Raw genomic sequence first — 21,170 nt, 5'->3', positions numbered from 1 at the left:
TGAGATTTTGTGATTCTGTGACTGGGGAAACTGATACCATGTTAATTAGGTGTGTAGTTTTTGAAATAGGCACTATTGAGAAAATAGAAAAGGGACCAGAAGTTTTTTTCAATAGTATTTTATTTTTCCAAACATATGCAAAGATAATTTTCAACATTCACCTTTGCAAAATATTGTTCCAATTTTTTTCTCCCTGGTCCCTCTTCCCTCCTCCCCAAGATAGAAAACAATTCAATATATATATTAAACATGTGCAAGTCTTCTTTTCATATTGTGCAAGAAAAATCAGATTAAAAGTAAAAAAAACAGGAGGAAAAAAACAAGGAAACAACCAACAGAAAAAGGTGAAAATACTATGCTTGGATCCACATTCAGTTTCCACAGTTTTCCCTATGGATGTGGATAACACTTTCCATTCTAAATCTATTAGCATTTCCTTGAATCACCTCATAGTTGAAAAGGGCCAAGCCAAGCATAATTGATCATTACATAATTTTGTTGTTATTGTGTACAGTGTTCTCTTGGTTCTGCTCACAGAAGTTACTGTTAAAGACATCACTAAAACCCTCCATTATTTTCTATATTTAAGATCTCAGAAAGTTCAAAGCATTGTCTAACACAGAAGATCTCTCCTGATAGAAGCACACTCCACAGGGCCACCTTCCCCGCCCTCCCCCAAAGATTAGACTAATTCTTTCCTTAAAAGTCAAGGAAGTTTTTCCCAAGGAAGTTTTTCCCAAGAGAGATAAAACTCAAGCAGCATCCCTGTTGAAGGAGATTCCTGATGGTCTCTGCCCATATTGATGTGACTTTCTAGTACCTTAAGATCACCGAAAAGGTGCACCTATATAAAGTTTAAGTCCTTTCAGACTTTGAGTATGTTTCAAAATCCCATCATTCACCCTGGTATGCTCTGCCAATTGGCCTTATTGTCATGTGGAGGCTAATGGTACCACGTCTATACAAGCTAAATGATGCAGGATCTTTGTCGAACATCCTTTCTGTGTTATGATTCAGTGAACCATTTTGCTGAATTAGTTCTGAATTACCTACAAGTGTCTCATTCTATGCCATCATAGAACCTAAAATAACAGGGCAGGCCTGAGACCAGAAGACCATCCATTACATTATGACCTGTCATCCAGAGACTTGCACATCACAGAAAATACATGTTCTCTCAGGAACATCAGACTCCTAAAGTCTTGCTTCTCTGTCACAAAGCGGTATTGATTTCCACTATTTCAACAGCATTTTGGGCCAGCCTAAGATTAATACTGGGCCAGAAATTCTGGTTCTCTTTGTTTTCAGTTACTCTCAAATGAAAGAAAGGAAATCTTCAGGGCTATTCCCCACAGCTGTGCCTTATTGGCTACAGTTTATCAGGGGTCCTCAAACTATGGCCGCGGGCCAGATGCTGCAGCTGAGGACGTTTATCCCTCTCACCAGGACTATGAAGTTTCTTTATTTAAAGGCCCACAAAACAAAGTTTTTGTTTTTACTATAGTCCGGCCCTCCAACAGTCTGAGGGACAGTGAACTGGCCCCCTATTTAAAAAGTTTGAGGACCCCTGGTTTAGCTAATCTCATATTATCAACGTGGTCATTCAATTCAACAAAATTTTATTAAGTATCTACTCTGTAGAAGACACAGTGCTAAGTGTTGCCCAAATGGCAAAAAGGAAACAGTCATTGAGAACTAACTTTGAGAGAAGGAAAGATATAATACATGTTCAGAATCATAGAATTTGAGGCCTGGAAGGAGCTACAGAGTCCATGGGGACAAATCAGTAAAATATATATATCAAGGATATAGAGGCAGTCTCCATTATGGACGAAGTAGTAGGCTTGAAGGAATATCTACAAAATAGTCTTTCCTAGCCAAAACTCACAATCAACTCCTTTAGCACTTATTGTCTGCACCATTCATTTACTGTTTAATTGTTGTGTGTTTGTTATTAGGCTTCATGATTTTTTTTGCCTTCTATAATTTCCATGCTGCAACAATTAACTGAATTTAGGCCAAAGTAATTTTTGTAGTAATGAAATATTTTTATATTAAAAACCTGTTTATGGACTTCCGGTTAAGATGGCGGAGAAGAGGCTCACAGTTGCATAAGCTCCGCGCTTTCTCTCACTATCCACTTCATTACAAGCCTCTGAATCAATGCTTGACTGAAAAAAACCCCACAAATAGTTACCAAGAGAAGCCATCCTTGAGATCCGCCAAGAAAGGTCTGTCTTTACTGGAGGGCTGGGGCGGTTTTAGATCGGGCGCAGGCTGAGGGCAGCGGCAGTGAGAGCACGGGAGCAGAGCTGAGAGGGGGTGGGGAGTGATCGTAGCCGTCTCTGCGGGGAGAGCTTCGCTACAGGTTTGGAACCTGCAGCAAGTCAGCAGCCCAGCAGAGAAGCTAAAAACACCGGGGCTGAAGAATACAACCGCAAACAGCTGGAGTCTCTCAGGACCTGGCCCCCCCCCCCTTCCCCCCCCTCAGTGACTCAGCACGCTTTGGGATCTCAGAGCGCAGGCGCAGCACAGTCCTGCTAGTGCCTCACTGCTGCCACCTGCAGTCTGTAGAGGAAGCTCGATAACACACCCAGCCCCCCCCCCCAAAGAAAGACTCCAGTTTTTTCTGTTTTTCTTTGGTAGTTTATCTCTGATTAATAGACAGAATGAGCAAGAAGCTGAAGAGGACTTTAACCCTTGACAGCTTCTATACAGATAGAGAGCAGACTCTAAATCCTGAGGAGACTAAAAACAGACAGTCCCCAGGTGATTCCCCAAAGGAGGAGATCGTCTGTTCCTCAGCACAGATGAACCTCATAGAAGTGATTAAAAAGGCTCTCACAAGGGAGCTAGAAGAAAAATGGGGAAAGCAGAGTGAGGCTTGGCAAAAGGAGAGGGAGGCTTGGGAAAAGGAGAGGGAGGCTTGGCAAAAGAGCCTGGAGAAAGTTAAAGAGAGAGTGGATAAAGAAGTAAAATCCTTGAAAAATAGGATTAGTGAACTGGAAACAGAAAACAGCTCTCTAAAAAACAAAATTGGCGAAATGGAAAAAAATTCCACAGAACAAAAGAACTCAATTGGACAATTAGAGAAAGATTTTAAAAAAGTGAGTGAAGAGAATACTTCACTGAAAATCAGACTTGAACAAGTGGAATTGAATGACTCGAGGAGACAAGAAGAATCAGTCAAGCAAATCCAAAAAAATCAAACAATGGAGAAAAATGTGAAATACCTTCTGGGGAAGACAACAGACCTGGAAAACAGATCCAGGAGAGACAATCTGAGAATCATTGGACTCCCAGAAAAACATGATGAAAAAAAGAGCCTGGACACCGTCTTCCAGGAAATTATCAAAGAGAACTGCCCAGAAGTCATAGGAACAGAGGAAAAAATAAACATTGAAAGGATTCATCGATCACCCACTGAAAGGGATCCTAAAATCAAAACACCAAGGAATATAGTGGCCAAATGCCAGAACCCTCAGGTGAAAGAAAAAATATTGCAAGCGGCTAGAAAAACCCAATTCAAGTATCAAGGAGCCACAATAAGGATCACCCAGGATCTGGCAGCATCCACATTAAAAGATCGAAGGGCCTGGAATATGATATTCCGAAAGGCTAAGGAACTTGGTATGCAACCAAAAATAACTTACCCAGCGAGAATGAGCATCTTTTTCCAGGGAAGAAGATGGACATTCAACGAAGTAAGCGAATTTCATCTATTTCTGATGAAAAAACCAGAACTTAACAAAAAGTTTGATCTACAAATATAGAACTCAAGAGAAATCTAAAAAGGTAAAGATTAATCTTGGGAACTATATTTTGACTATATAGATGTATAAAGAATACATGTGTACCTTGTTCTAGAAATTGATGTGGAAAGGACATTGTACCAGAAAAAGGGTAAAGTGGGGGTAGTACATCTCATGAAGAGGCATAGGAAACCTATTATATCTGAGAGAAAGAATGGAGGGGGATGAATATAGTGGGTATCTTACTGCCTTCAGAATTGGCTTTAAGTGAAAAATCTTAAGACATATTCAATCTATGGTGAAACTTCTCCCATCTCATTGAAAAGTGAGAAGGGAAAAGTGGAAAGGGAAGGAATAAGCTAAGCGGAAGGGAATACGGGAACTGGGAGGGAAAGGGGTAAGATAGGGGGAGGAACTCTAAGGCGGGGGGAGGGACACTAAAAAGGGAGGGCTGTGAGAAGCAAGGGGTGCTCACAAGCTTAACACTTGGAAGGGGGGGAAAGGGGAAAGAAGGGAGGAAAGCATAAACCGGGGTTAACAAGATGGCAAGTAATACAGAATTGGTCATTCTAACCATAAACGTGAACGGGGTAAACTCCCCCATAAAGAGGAAGCGGTTAGCAGAATGGATTAAAAGCCAGAATCCTACAATATGTTGTTTACAGGAAACACACCTGAAGCGGGGAGATACATGCAGGTTAAAGGTAAAAGGTTGGAGCAAAATCTACTATGCTTCAGGTGAAGTCAAAAAAGCAGGGGTAGCCATCCTGATCTCAGATCAAGCTAAAGCAAAAATTGACCTAATTAAAAGAGATAAGGAAGGACACTATATCTTGCTAAAGGGTAGCATGGATGATGAAGCACTATCTATATTAAACATATATGCACCAAGTGGGGTAGCATCTAAATTCTTAAAAGAGAAACTAAGAGAGCTGCAAGAAGAAATAGACAGTAAAACTATAATAGTGGGAGATCTTAACCTTGCACTCTCAGAATTAGATAAATCAAACCAGAAAATAAATAAGAAAGAAGTCAAAGAGGTAAACAGAATACTAGAAAAGCTAGATATGATAGATCTCTGGAGAAAATGTAATGGAGACAGAAAGGAATACACTTTCTTTTCAGCAGTTCATGGAACCTATACAAAAATTGACCATATATTAGGACATAAAAACCTCAAACTCAAATGTAGTAAGGCAGAAATAGTAAATGCATCCTTTTCAGACCATGATGCAATGAAAATTACATTCAACAAAAAAGCAGGGGGAAGTAGACCAAAAAATAATTGGAAACTAAATAATCTCATACTAAAGAATGATTGGGTAAAACAGCAAATCATAGACATAATTAATAACTTCACCCAAGAAAACGATAATAATGAGACATCATACCAAAATGTATGGGATGCAGCCAAAGCGGTAATAAGGGGAAATTTCATATCTCTAGAGGCCTATTTGTATAAAATAGAGAAAGAGAAGGTCAATGAATTGGGTTTGCAATTAAAAATGCTAGAAAAGGAACAAATTAAAAACCCCCAGTCAAACACTAAACTTGAAATTCTAAAAGTAAAAGGTGAGATCAATAAAATTGAAAGTAAAAAAACTATTGAATTGATTAATAAAACTAAGAGTTGGTTCTATGAAAAAACCAACAAAATAGACAAACCCTTAGTAAATCTGATTAAAAAAAGGAAAGAGGAAAATCAAATTGTTAGTCTTAAAAATGAAAAGGGAGAACTCACCACTAACGAAGAGAAAATTAGAGCAATAATTAGGAGTTACTTTGCCCAACTTTATGCCAATAAATTCGACAACTTAAATGAAATCGAAAAATACCTCCAAAAATACAGCTTGCCCAAACTAACAGAGGAAGAAGTAAATATCCTAAACAGTCCCATCTCAGAAAAAGAAATAGAACAAACTATCAATCAACTCCCTAAGAAAAAATCCCCAGGACCAGATGGATTTACATGTGAATTCTACCAAACATTTAAAGAACAATTAACTCCAATGTTATATAAACTATTTGAAAAAATAGGGATTGAAGGAGTCCTACCAACCTCCTTTTATGACACAGATATGGTACTGATACCTAAACCAGGTAGGCTGAAAACAGAGAAAGAAAATTATAGACCAATCTCCCTAATGAATATTGATGCTAAAATCTTAAATAAAATATTAGCAAAAAGATTACAGAAAATTGTCACCAGGATAATACACTATGACCAAGTAGGATTTATACCAGGAATGCAGGGCTGGTTCAATATTAGGAAAACTATTAACATAATTGACTATATCAATAACCAAACAAACAAAAACCACATGATCATCTCAATAGATGCAGAAAAAGCATTTGATAAAATCCAACATCCATTCCTAATAAAAACACTTGAGAGCATAGGAATAAATGGACTTTTCCTTAAAATAGTCAGGAGCATATATTTAAAACCATCAGTAAGCATCATATGCAATGGGGAAAAACTGGAACCTTTCCCAGTAAGATCTGGAGTGAAGCAAGGTTGCCCACTATCACCATTATTATTTAATATCGTATTAGAAACACTAGCCTCGGCAATAAGAGTCGAGAAAGATATAAAAGGAATTAGAGTAGGCAATGAGGAAACCAAACTATCACTCTTTGCAGATGATATGATGGTATACCTAGAGAACCCCAGAGATTCTACCAAAAAGCTATTGGAAATAATTCATAATTTTAGCAAAGTAGCTGGCTACAAAATAAATCCCCATAAATCCTCAGCATTTTTATACATCACCAACAAAACCCAACAGCAAGAGATACAAAGAGAAATTCCATTCAGAATAACTGTTGATACCATAAAATATTTGGGAATCTATCTACCAAAGGAAAGTCAGGAATTATATGAGCAAAATTATAAAAAAGTCTCCACACAAATAAAGTCAGACTTAAATAATTGGAAAAATATTAAGTGCTCTTGGATCGGCCGAGCGAACATAATAAAGATGACAATACTCCCTAAACTAATCTATTTATTTAGTGCTATACCAATCAGACTTCCAAAAAAATATTTTATTGATCTAGAAAAAATAACAACAAAATTCATATGGAACAATAAAAAGTCGAGAATCTCAAGGGAATTAATGAAAAAAAAATCAAATGAAGGTGGCCTAGCTGTACCTGATCTAAAATTATATTATAAAGCAGCAGTCACCAAAACCATTTGGTATTGGCTAAGAAATAGATTAGTGGATCAGTGGAAAAGGCTAGGCTCACAAGACAGAATAGTCAATTATAGCAATCTAGTGTTTGACAAACCCAAAGCCCCTAACTTCTGGGAAAAGAATTCATTATTTGATAAAAACTGCTGGGATAATTGGAAATTAGTATGGCAGAAATTAGGCATGGACCCACACTTAACACCATATACCAAGATAAGATCAAAATGGGTCTATGACCTAGGCATAAAGAACGAGACTATAAATAAATTAGAGGAACATAGAATAGTTTATCTCTCAGACTTGTGTAGGAGAAAGAAATTTGTGACCAAAGATGAACTAGAGACCATTACTGATCACAGAATAGAAAATTTCGATTACATCAAATTAAAAAGCCTTTGTACAAATAAAACTAATGCAAACAAGATTAGAAGGGAAGCAACAAACTGGGAAAACATTTTCACAGTTAAAGGTTCTGATAAAGGCCTCATTTCCAAAATATATAGAGAACTGACTCAAATTTATAAGAAATCAAGCCATTCTCCAATTGATAAATGGTCAAAGGATATGAACAGACAATTTTCAGAGGATGAGATTGAAACTATTACCACTCATATGAAAGAGTGTTCCAAATCATTATTGATCAGAGAAATGCAAATTAAGACAACTCTGAGATACCACTACACACCTGTCAGATTGGCTAAGATGACAGGAAAAAATAATGATGAATGTTGGAGGGGATGCGGGAAAACTGGGACACTAATGCATTGTTGGTGGAGTTGTGAACGAATCCAACCATTCTGGAGAGCAATCTGGAATTATGCCCAAAAAATTATCAAAATGTGCATATCCTTTGATCCAGCAGTGTTTCTATTGGGCTTATATCCCAAAGAAATACTAAAGAAGGGAAAGGGACCTGTATGTGCCAAAATGTTTGTAGCAGCCCTGTTTGTAGTGGCTAGAAACTGGAAAATGAATGGATGCCCATCAATTGGAGAATGGCTGGGTAAATTGTGGTATATGAATGTTATGGAATATTATTGTTCTGTAAGAAATGACCAGCAGGATGAATACAGAGAGGCTTGGAGAGACCTACATGAACTGATGCTAAGTGAAATGAGCAGAACCAGGAGATCATTATACACTTCGACAACGATATTGTATGAGGACATATTTTGATGGAAGTGGATTTCTTTGACAAAGAGACCTGAGTTTCAATTGATAAATGACGGACAAAAGCAGCTACACCCAAAGAAAGAACACTGGGAAACGAATGTGAACTATCTGCATTTTTGTTTCTCTTCCCGGATTATTTATACCTTCTGAATCCAATACTCCCTACGCAACAAGAGAACTGTTCGGTTCTGCAAACATATATTGTATCTAGGATATACTGCAACATATCCAACATATAAAGGACTGCTTGCCATCTAGGGGAGGGGGTGGAGGGAGGGAGGGGAAAAAAAAATCGGAACAGAAATGAGTGTAAATATAATGTAATTATTAAATAAAAAAATTAAAAAAAAAAAAAACCCTGTTTATCCTTTCCTGGATCTGCTTTTTCTTTTGGTTGATTTTCAACAATACATATTCTTTCTAATCAATTGATTGATTTTTAGCATTCATTAAAAAATTGAATTCTAAATTTTCTTTCCATCTACCCCTCTCCATCCACTAAGAAGGCAAGCAATATATCGAATAGATATGCAAAGTAATGTAAAGCATATTTCTATATTAGCCATGTTACAAAAATAAATTAAAAGACATATAAAGAAAGTGAAAAAAGTATGCTTCAATTAGTACTCAGAATTTAGCAGTTTTCCCTCAGGAGATGGATAGCATTTTTCATCATGGGTCCTTTGGAACTGTCTTGGATCATTGTATTACTGAGAACAGCTAAGTAATTCAGTTGAGCACTGTACAATAATTGCTGTTACTATATACAATGTTCTCATTTTTCTCACTTCACTTTGTAGCAGTTTATGTAGCTTCCTAGTTTTTTCTGAAACCATTCCCTTCATCCTTTCTAATAGCATAATAGCAATATTTTTTTCTTATGACAATGTTGCAGGAAGGAGGCATCTTGTTAAACCTGGGACAATGGTAACAGTAGAAAGTTAAAATATAACACTTAAACTATTAAATATGAATTCAAGCTGGGATCACAAGCAAACCATATGCTTATAAAAGTTATAGCTTTTCTCCAATTGATAAATGGTCAAAGGATATGAACATAATTTTCAGATAAAGAAATTAAAACCAAGGGGCAGCTAGGTGGCGCAGTGGATAGAACACCAGCCCTGAAGTCAGGAGGACCTGAGTTCAAATCTGGTCTCAGACACTTTGACACTTCCTAGCTGTGTGATCCTGGAGAAGTCACTTAACCCCAATTGCCTCAGAAAAAAAAAAAAAAGAAAAGAAATTAAAGCCATTTATAGTCATACAAAAAAATGCTCTATGTCACTATTGATCAGAGAAATCCAAAGTAAGACAACTCTGAGGTACCATTTCACATTTTTCAGATTGACTAAGTTGAGAGGAAAAGATAATGATGAATGATGGAGGTGATGTGGGAAAACTGAGACACTAATGCATTATTGGTGGAATTGTGAGCTGATCCAACCATTCTGAAAAACAATTTGGAACTATGCCTAAAGGGCTATCAAATTGTGCACACCCTTTGATCCAACAGTATCTTTACTAGGCCTGTATCCCAAAGAGATCATAAAAAAGGAAAAGGACTCATATGTGTGAAAATGTTTGTTGCATTTTGTAGTAACAAAAAAGTGAAAAGTGAGTGGATGCCCATCAGTTGGAGAATGGCTGAATAAATTCTGGTATATGAATGTTATGAAATATTGTCCTTCTATAAGAAGTGATCAGCAGGATGATTTTAGAGAGGGCTGGAGAGACCTACATGAACTGTACATGGCAACAACAAGATTATTTGATGATCCTCGTGGCTCTTTTCAACAATGAGATGATTCAGGCCAATTCCAAAAGACTCATTTTGGAAAGAATCATCCACATCCAGAAAGAGTACAGTGGGGACTGAATGTGGATCACAACATAGTATTTTCACTTTTTGTTGTCATTGACTTGCATTGTTTTCTTTCTCATTTTTTAAATCTGATTTTTCTTGTGCGGCATGATAATTGTGGAAATATGTATAGAAGAATTGCACATGTTTAACATATATTAGATTACTTGCCATCTAGGGGTTGGGATTTGGGGGAAAGAAGGGAAAATTTTTGGAACACAAGGTTTTGCAAGGGTGAATGTTGAAAACTATGCTCATGTTTTGAAAATAAAAAGCTTTAATTAAAGAAAAAAAAGAAAGGAGCAAAAAAAAAAATTATGGCTTAAATCCAATTCACTTGCATGTCATGACATCACCTCCCTGATGTCATGATTCTCTTTGAGAAATGAAGGACAAACAACAACTTCTGCACAATGAAAGGAAAAAGGTCCTTGCTTCTATATAGACAATTAATAAAGTCTGGTGGCTTTTCTAGTATCAAATAGAAACTCCTCTCAGTGATGTGTGGGACAGGTGCAGGACCCTTTTCCCCAAATTAAGTAATCAGAGACATCATTAGGTACAAAGAGAAAGCATTTATTTAGTCCCTGCAGGGAGAGCCCCAAGCACACCTGGGAGACATCTCAACTCCTGCCATGTGCTTCTGAACCTGACCAGCTGGAAGTAGAACTCCCGGTAAAATAGGAAAAGACCGGAGCCTTTTCATTGGATAGACTACAAGGACATAATCATCCTTGACCAATGGTCACCAATGTTGTCTGCTTCCCACAGATCATGGTCACTTCCTGCAACTTCCTGAGGGTCTGACCTTTAGAGACCACATGACTCCCTGCAACCCAGGGTTCAAGACCTGATCTTCCCGAATAGAGACCATGTGACTTAGTCTCAAACTGAGAAAACTTCACCCAATCAGTCCCATTCACTGACATGTAAAGTTCTTCATAATCTGCCCCCTTGGACCATTTATTGGGGAGGTTGTTTAGGGAATTTCTGTTCAGGTATAGCTTCATCCTGGACTCTTCATCATCTCTCACCCTTTATATCTAAGCTGTTGCCAAGGCCTGTTGATTTCATCTTTGCAGCATTTCTCAAATATCCCTAGCCACCAATCTAGTTCAGGCCATCATTACCTCATGTCTGGATTATTTAAAATATTTTGTTTGACATTTGAAGCCCTTTATCATTTAGCTCCTCCTACCTTTCCAGTCTCCTTACACCTTTCTCCCTAACACAAACTCTGCCATCCAGTGACACCAGCCTCCGGTCTATTCTACAATCAAGATACTCCATCTCTTGGCTCCAGGTATTGTCTTGGGCTGGTCCCATGCCTGGAATACTCCTTCTCTTCCATCCCCCATCCTGACTGATGTGACTTACTCTCTTCCCTTGTCAAGAAGAAGCTACTGTCATATAATTCTATTATCGGATAATTCCCAGTCTACCTAGGAAGAAACTGCTTAGCAACTCCCATTGTCCATCCCCCAACCTCTGAGATATTGATTAGCCTATCTAGACCTAGTCTGCCAGATTGATTCCTGTCCTTCTCTATGAGTTTTCATCTTTACTTCTCTGGTCTCCCTGAGAAACCCTAAGGTTTCCCTATATTTCTCCTATAAAAGATCTTTTTGTGATGAAGATCTTTGCTAAGTTCTCGTCAGAGAACTATTTGAAGTTTTTTTTTTTTTTTTTTTTTTTTTCTCCCTCCTAGGGCCTTCCTTCTAATAGTATCATTCTCCTTACTTTAGCTAACTCTGGTCAGTCTAACTTGCCAGACAATGACTTTCTCCCACTACATAAAGTATTTCCTTTCTTCTACTTAATTGTGAGTTCCCCTGGAGAACTTGTTTTTTTCCCTTAGTCTAACTATATGCTCTCCCAATTATATTTCATATTTATCATTCCTGGCATCTGTTCATTTTGTCTGTAACCCCTTCCCCTAAATAAATCTACTTTTTGTCATCAAGAATAGCCATTGTGAATTTGTCATATGTTAAAAAATTGTTTTGAATGTAACTGAGGAAAAATATTAAATAAAATATAACACAAGTTTATTTCCAAATGAGACCAGGTACAGATTTCTCAGAGGCTGTAGGACCTTAGAAAATTTCAGGAAGTCCCATGATTCCTAATCTCAGAGGATTATAAGACAGAAAAGGTCAGAGCCTAGATCTAAACTTCAGAAAGTCACATGATTCACAGAATGTAAACAGTGCAGCTAACCATTAGTCAATGGTTACTTCTTTTTCAGTCCATCCAATGATTTTTTTTTTTTAATCTACAGGAAGGGGGATTGTGCTTGTGTTTGTTTGTTTGTTTGTTTGTTTTTTTAATTTTATTTTTGCTATTTAATCCATTCCCTGTTTCCAGTTGAACAAGATGGAAAGAGATCTCAGACTTGAAAATTGAGCAAAGTTTCACCAAACCCAAAGTTAGTTTAGGCCTGAACCAACACCCATTAGGACATACCTAACTACCTCCCATTCCTGCTATTTTGCCATGAGAGCATTCACTTCCTAACTCAACCTAAACCAAATCATGGGCAGCTATACCCTTATTGGTCAAAGCTCAATTTCCTGTCTCTGTGGTAGTTCCTGTGTTTAGAATATAAAAGCACATCTTTTGGCCAAAGGGGATGAGGGTCAGTGGTGGGATGGATCTCTTACATTGGGGACTATATAATCTGCTGTTCTGCTTCTGTAAAGTGCCTCCTCTCTTCTTAAATTACTTATTCAACTGGAGTGATAACAGACTGCTTCTCCCCATATAATAAACCTTCCTTTTGTTCCTAGAGGTATCTCTGGCCATTTTATTATATGTGGCCACTCACCTCTCCTTCTGAACTACACATTTTGAACTAGGTATTGCTTTCCTGACTATATCACTGACTACTGACCTCTCTGGCTTCCTTTAAGTCTCAATTAAAGTCCTACCTCCTACAAGAAGCCTTCCGGAACTCTTCTTAATTCTCCTCTGTTAATCATTTCTTATTTATCCTATCTGTAGCTTGCTTCTTATGTATTGGTTTGCATGTTGTCTCTCCTTGAAGGCAGGAATTTTCTTTCAGCTGTTTTTGTATCTTTGGCTCTTAGCAAAGTGCTTGGCACATAGTAGGCAACTTAATAAATTTCATTGCTTATTTGATTGAAAAATCTACTTGTTCTTTTGGGGGAAAAAAGGGAGTTGGAACTCCTGGGGACAATTGGCATTTCAAAAAGTAGAGAAACTCCCCTGAAAGTCAATGTGATTACTGTAATTACAAAGAAGATTGAAAGGGCAAATTGAAATGTTAATTGATTCTCACATAGTCCAAATAATTTGGGAGAGCAATTTGACCACATCCCATGATAAACTATCTTCTTCATTAGATAAATGAAGTTTCTAGATTCTTTCCCTCAAAGTCTCCCAATTGAAATAGATATCCCTACATTGCCTGGTGTTGGTTGTGTGTGGGATGGCAACCCCTAACTCAAAAGGACTACTCAGAGATTTCTCAAAGTGAAGATCAGAAACTTTATTAGAATCTTGCAAGAAGCAGGAAGTCTGCTCACTGGAATCTTAGAGAGAGGAGAACTGATTTTACAAAGGCCAAGAGATGATTTATATAGTCAAAAACCACAGGAATCCATGACCCCCTCCCCTCATCTGGTTAATTTTCACTGCCTGCTTAGATGGAAGTAGTAAAGGTTTGCTAAATTCTAGTCAAGCCAATATAATTGACTTATTGCAGGTGTGTTTGCCTAAATTTATGATGGTCAGTTTGCTATGTTTGTACAAAGAATTTCATTTTTCCCAAAGAATTTCAGACCTTCATAAACTAAAATTTAGATTATAGATTCAGTCTACCTTAGTTAATGATTTTATGAGAAAGCACATAATCCCTCACAATAAGGAGATTTATTTAGAAGTAAGTAATCCACCGGAAGGGTTAAAAGGTTTCTGGAATAACCAAAGAGATTTAGCTTACCTCAGGCTTCCTCAATCAACAAATAGAGATAACTAATTTGGAAACTTCTTGAATATTTCCAGGCCATTAATAATTAGTCAGCTTCTTCTCTAAGCAGTTAAGTAAAGGTCAAGGGGGTTATCTCAGGTATTTCTTCTAGAAGAGCAAGTCTTTTGCTCTTCTTCCAGGACCCTTAATGATTAACAGATCCTTGGTGCTGAGTTTTGAATTAATCACAGTTGTTATTCTGAGAAGTCCTCAGTTTCCCATTTCACTCAGTTCTATGATGCCATGATCTATGAGATTTTTAAGTTATGCTCTACATCAAGATTTCTTAAGCTTTTTACACTCATGACCCCTTTTTGCCCAAGAAATTTTTACCTGGCCCCAGGTATATAAATATAGAAAATAAGTATATAAATCAAACACTGTTAAATTATAATTTCATGACCTCTATATTCAGTTAGGGAACCCCATATACAGTCAATAACCACAGTTTAAGAGATAATCTTTTTTTTTTTTTTTTTTTTTGGTCAGGTAATTGGAGTTAAGTAGCTTGCCCAGAGTCACATAGCTAATAAGTGTTAAGTGTCTGAGGCCAGATTTGAATTCAGGTGTTTTACAGTTGTTTTTTTAGTTTTAATCATGTCCAACTCTTTCTTTGCAAAGATACTAGAGTAGTCTGTCATTTCCTTTTCCAGCTCATTTTACAGATAAGAAAACTGAAGCAAACAGGATAGTTATTTGCCCAGGGTCACACAACTACTAAGTATTTGAGGTCAAATTTGAATTTCAGTATTCCTGATACTAGAGAAAATTCTCATTGATCACTGATCAGAGTAATCAAATCTTTCACAGTCAATCATCACTACAGCATGCTGTTGCTGTGATTAATGGTCTACTAGGTTCTTCTTCTTCTTCTTCTTCTTCTTCTTCTTCTTCTTCTTCTTCTTCTTCTTCTTTCTTTGCAATTAGGGTTAAGTGACTTGCCCAGGGTCACACAGCTAGGAAATATTAAGACCAGATTTGAACTCAGATCTTCCTGACTTCAGAGCTGGTGCTCTATCTACTATACCACCTAGTTTGCTGTCTTACTTCATTTTGCATCAGTTCCTATAGGTATTACCATGGTTTTTATTCTGTTTTGTTTTTTTTTCCTGAAACTAACCCATCAGTTCCCATAGCACAATAATACTTTGTTACAATGATATGCCACATGAATGTTATGGAATATTATTGTTCTGTAAGAAATGACCAGCAGGATGATTTCAGAGAGGATTGGCAAGACTTACACGAACTGATGCTAAGTGAAATGAGCAGAACCAGAAGATCATGATATACTTCAACGATACTGTATGAGGATGTATTCTGATGGAAGTGGATTTCTTCAACAAAGAAATCAACTCAGTTTCAATTGATCAATAATGGACAGAAGCAGCTACACCCAAAGAAAGGACACTGGGAAATGAATATAAACTGCTTGCATTTTTGTTTTTCTTCCCAGGTTATTTTTACTTTCTGAATCCAATTCTCCCTGTGCAACAAGAGAACTGTTCGGTTCTGCACACATATATTGTATCTAGGATATACTGTGACATATTTAACATGTATAGGACTGCTTGCCATCTAGGCGAGGGGGTGGAGGGAGGTAGGGGAAAAATCGGAACAGAAGTGAGTGCAAGGGATAATGTTGTAAAAAATTACCCAGGCATGGCTTCTGTCAATAAAAAGTTAAAATTATGAAAAAAACAAATGATATGCCACAACTTGTTTATCCCTTCCCAAATTATTGAGCATTACTTTGGTTTCCAATTCTTGGTCACATAAAAAAGAGTTTCTATAAATATTTTTGTCCATATAGATTCTTTCCTTTTTTCATTAATTACTTTAGGATACAGACTTTTGCTGTATTGCTGGCTCAAAGAGCATGTACAGTTTTATAGACCTTTGGACCTAGTTTTAAAATTTTCTCCAAAATGGTTGGACCAGTTAACTATTCCACCAATAACTCATTAATGTATTGTCCCCTTATCTCCTCCAGCACTTGTCATGTCTGATAGGTATGACTTGGCACTTGAATTGTTTTAATTTGCCTTCTCTCTTTCTTTGCATTTTTTCATATAACTAGATTGCTTTGATTTCTTTTTCTTGAAAATTTCCTTTCTACATCCTTTGATCATTTATCAATTAGGGAATAATTCTTATTTTTATAAATTTGATCCAGTTCTATACTTAGTATATATTTGAGAGATAAGGCTTTTATCAGATAAACTTTCTGTAAAGTGTTTTGATATTACTTCATTGTCTGTAGTACCTTTTTTAAAAAGCAAAATGCAGTAATTTTTGCAATAAAGCAAAATTATTCTTTTTAATTAGATCTATTTTTAGTTTTTTCTGAGATTATGATTGCTATGCTTGTCAATTTTTTTAGTTCAGCTGAAGCATATTAGATTCTGATCTAACCCTTTATTTTAACTCTGCAAGTGTCTTTCTGTTTCAAATATATTTTTTATATATAATATTGTTGTTTTTTGGCTTCTAATGCTTTTTCTGTTTTAGGAATAAGCTCATCCTATTCACATTAACAGTTTATGATTATTAACAAAGTATTTTCTTCTATCGCATTTTTTCTTTTTCTTCTTTTCTCTCTTTTTATCTTGTCCCTTCTAAAAAGTTTGCTTCTTACCACTGCCTCCCTTAATCTTCTCTCTCTTTTATCATTCCCTCCTTTCATTTATAATCCTTTTCTCTCCTATTTTCCTATTGGGTAAGTTACATTTCTGTATATAAATAAGGATAAATGAGGACACACATATATTTGCATATGTATATGTGTGTATGTATGTATGTATATATATACATACACACATATAACATATAAACACATGCATAATAAATATGTATTCTTCCTTCTTTAAACTAATATTAATGAGAATGATGTTCAAGCATTGCCTACCACCAATCTCCATTTTCCCCTCCACTATAAAAGTTATTCCTTACATGCCTCTTTTATATGAGAAAATATCCCCTGTTCTACCTCTCTTTTCCCATTCTACCTCTCTCTTCCCCCTTTCTCTCTTTATTACCTCTTTATTTCTTTTGACATCATTTCAACATAATCAACTGACATTCAAACCTTCTGTCTACATAAACTCAAAAAGGAGAAATGTTAAATCAGAGTTTTCAAAGCTAACATGACTGAATTATTGAGACTATTGTTCACCTCCCACTAAGACAAAGTATGTGAAATCTATGAAATTCCTGTTCCAAAAACAAGGCAAAAACCTTAAGTCTTATTGAAAATGTTCAACTGTTACCATATTTTCATTCCACAAAAGGTCACAGCAATTTAGCAACCATTCCTGAGTCACTTTGCTGCTTACCACAAAAAAGCAATCTGTAGAATTAGACTCACCAGTGTGAGGATGCTTTCTGGAATATCAAACAGTTATTGACTTTTCTGTCTGTGCTTGTATGTTGCAAAGAATGTAAAATGGCAGTCCTGACTACCAGTGCCACCTAACAGTGCTGAACCTGTTCTTAAGCACAAAATTTCAGATGTCACAGAGGTGATTTTTTACTACTGATCAAGAACACCATCATCTACCAAATGGAATTATACAGAAATTAACAGAGACCCTCTCAGTAAGAGTCAAAGAATTCTATGGCTACCTCTGTAGTTCTTCCTTTTACAAATGGTACTGTTTCCAAAACTTCAGTTGTAACCCTTCAAAGTAGAAATGCGTACAAAATTAAATCACTCCTTATAAAGCCCCTAGAGTCTTTTGCTCTATGTTTATGACTCCATGTCTATCTATAAGCCTGAAAGAGCAAAATGTAATGTGGAGGTCCTGAATTTTGCCTGTTATGCTTTTTTGTTTCATGGGTCATATCCATTGGTCCTGGAAGCAGTTCAGTGGTCAGCTTTTGATGAGTAGGAAGGCAAGATAGAGGGCAGAGCTTGTATGTGCTTCAAGATTGATAGCCTAGGGAGAGAGAGCCAAAACATTGACTAGGAGCAGAAAAAAGTCTATAGCAATAAATTAAGGTGCCAAAAGGAAAAGGAGACTAGACTAGAGAATAGGAGACAAACATTCAGTTCTTAGAGTGAACAATTCAATGTCCATGCTTATTAACTGTTATTTAGGTTTCTGGTATTAAAAGTCATGAGTGAATTCTCTTTCAAATCCCAAAAGCATTAATTAGAAGAGGTATTTTTTAATCACCAAATCCTTGGACCCTTTTCATTCTTCATCCTTAATCTCAGTGAAACTGCTGTTACTTATCCCCCCCCTCTCTTGCCCTTCCTTAAAAGTTTATTTTGCTTCTAACCATAGCTATGATTAGACCTTAATCTGTCCTTCCTTTTATCATCCCTTCCTCTTTTCTCAATATTTTTCCTTTACTATTTCTCTATTGAGTAAGTTACATTTCTATATGCCACTGAGTGTATATATGTATATAAATATATAATCTTATCACTTCAAATTCTGATGAAAATGAATTTCAAACATTGCCCAATATCCTTCCTCACTTAAAATACTTCCTTGAATATTTCTTCTATAAGGAGAATTTTTCTTCATTCTATCTCTCCCTTCCCCCTTCTTTTTCTTAGTACATCCCTCTTTCTCATTCTTTCATTTTTTAAAAAAATGATCATTATGACATAATCAACTCACATTAATGTATTCTATGTAAATTTCTTTTAACTCTTCTAATAATGACTAAGTTTTTTCAGGTGATGATTAGTCATTTAAAAAATTTTTTCATTTGGAAATTTTCTGGTTCTTAGAGATCCAGGAAATTTTCTTTTATGGTTTCCTAAAATATGATAACCAGGTGTTTTTCAGGGAGACTAAATTATCTTTCCAAAAATATTTTCAGAGTTTTTACTTTCCACTCTTTTGATTTGCTCTAATATTTCTTATTGTCTCTTGGAATCCTAGAATACTTTTTTGTTCCATTCTAATTTTTAGGGAATTTGCTACAGGCATAAGGATTTTACCGTGAGTCTGAACTATATTCTCCTTTCATTCTTTTCTCCAGGGTTCTGATTTCATATATAATTTCATTTCTTATTTCTTTTTCATTCTTCTAGCCACTTTTGAAATCCTTTTCTCCTGAGGATTTTCTTCGGCTTTTTATGAACTTGCTCTCTTCTGGGTCTTAGGAATCCTTTGATCTGTGGGATTTCTTTATTGTGTTTGGTGTTTTCCTCTGTTAACTAATATCTCTAGACTAAATTCATGGTTTGGGACTTTGTTCCCCTCCTGAATTCTTGCAAAGGGTTCAGACTGTTTGCTTTATCCCTTATTACTGGTTTCCATCTTTTCTGATGTATCTATGCTTAGGATGTGGAAAGACATCATCTCCTATCATAGTGATATATGGATATCCCTACTCGGAATACTGGTAGGCTTCTGGCCTATTTCCCTGAGCTTCTGATTGTTTCTGTGGTGGAATCCCTCTCTCATCACTTGTAGACTTCTAGTTTTTTTTTTGTGTATGAAATACTGGGCTGGATGAAGGAATTTTTCTGTCAAATTCTTGATCATTATTCAATACCATGCCTTTTTAGATATTTGCTGAAATACTTGTAAGAAAGCTGGTATCCTATATTACCTATTACATCAATTTCAAGTCTTAAATATTAAATTTAGGTGAAAAATATGTTAGAAAATGTTAATAAGAAACCAACAAGTATTTATTAAGCACCTATTACATTTTAAGGGATATCCTTAAAAGCATTTGCTCACCAGAAATTAAAAGCTTTTATTTTTCATATAGAAGCTATGCGAACTATTGCCATAATTTAAAAATATCTCATTCTACTGATCAAATATGTGTAGGTCAGTGGAAGTTATAAGTAGTTATTAGTTGTCATATTGCTTTCTTTAGTTTATGTGAGTTAAAGCTTAAAGAAACCTCAAGGATATCTAGTTTGACTATCTCGGGGAAATTAAGGCTAAAAGAATCTTACATTTTTCCTATAATCATACAGAGAATAATAACAGCATTTTCAGAGAATTTTAAGATTCACAAAGCACTTTGCAAATATCTTATTTTATCTTTACAATAACCCTGGGGGGTAAGGTGCTATTATCATTCTTATTTTACAGATGGGAAAGTGGGGCAGATAAAAGTTAAATGACTTGCCCAGAATCACACAATTAGTCTGAGACCCTTGATTTTGAACTTAGCTCTGCCTAGTTCCTACTCCAGAACTCTAATCACTGTTCCACCTCGGTAGTATAGAGTGGCACTGGGTCTCTTGTCCACAGTCAACTTCCTTTTCCACTGTTCTGGAACATTGATCAACTCAAATCAGCTTTCTAACTATTCCTTAGATATAGCTGTCTGTTTCTGTAACTTTGTTTTCATTATCCCCTATTCCTGAAATGAACTTTCTTATTTCCGCCTCTTAGAATCCCTCATTTCCTTCAAGGCTGAACTCAAGCTCAAGTGTCTTAAACCTGAAATTTCCCCTTGAGTTGCTAGTACTTTTCTGGCCCAGTCACACTGTGTTTATTTTTTGGGAAGGTACATGTTCTTTACCTGGCTAGTCTGTAAATTTCTTGAGAGCAGGGACTGGTTCACTTCTGTATCCCAACCACCTGGCACAATATCTAGTGTTTAGTAGGTTTTCAATAAATGCTCTCCGATTGATTGAAAGTAAGTTTGATATAAAAGGTAGAGAAATGGATAAAGAGGTGAACATAAAACAGAGTTAAAGCCACATATTAAAAAGTCTATTGGCTTGTCATAATTTAGGCATAGCAAAGAAATTCTAAATACTTAGACATATTTTATCATTTATATAATCTAACACTTGATTATAGACTGCCTCCTATTTATTCTGTATATCTTGGTTTCCTTGGCTAGATTTTAAGTGCATCAAGTTTATTTATAGCAGCTCTTTTTGTGGTAGCTAAGAACTGGAAATCAAAGGGATGCCCATCAAATGGGGAATTTATCATACACAAGCTGTGATAAATGATTGTAATGGAAGATTATTGTATTGTAAGAAATACCAAGCAGGATTTTAGAAAAATCTTGAAAGACTCATATGAACTGATATATAGTGAAGTGAACAGAACCAGAAGAATGTTGTACATAGTAACAACAATATTATTCAATGTAAAACTGTGAAGAATTGAATTATTCTCAGAAATACAATGATCTAAAATATTGGACTAATGATGAGACATACTAGCTACCTTCAGAAAAAAAACTAATAATGA

This window comes from Antechinus flavipes, chromosome 5 (genome assembly GCF_016432865.1).
Source record: "Antechinus flavipes isolate AdamAnt ecotype Samford, QLD, Australia chromosome 5, AdamAnt_v2, whole genome shotgun sequence".
Lineage (NCBI taxonomy): Eukaryota > Metazoa > Chordata > Mammalia > Dasyuromorphia > Dasyuridae > Antechinus > Antechinus flavipes.
The sequence above is the reverse complement of the archived record's forward strand: the minus strand, read 5'-3'. Positions refer to the sequence as shown.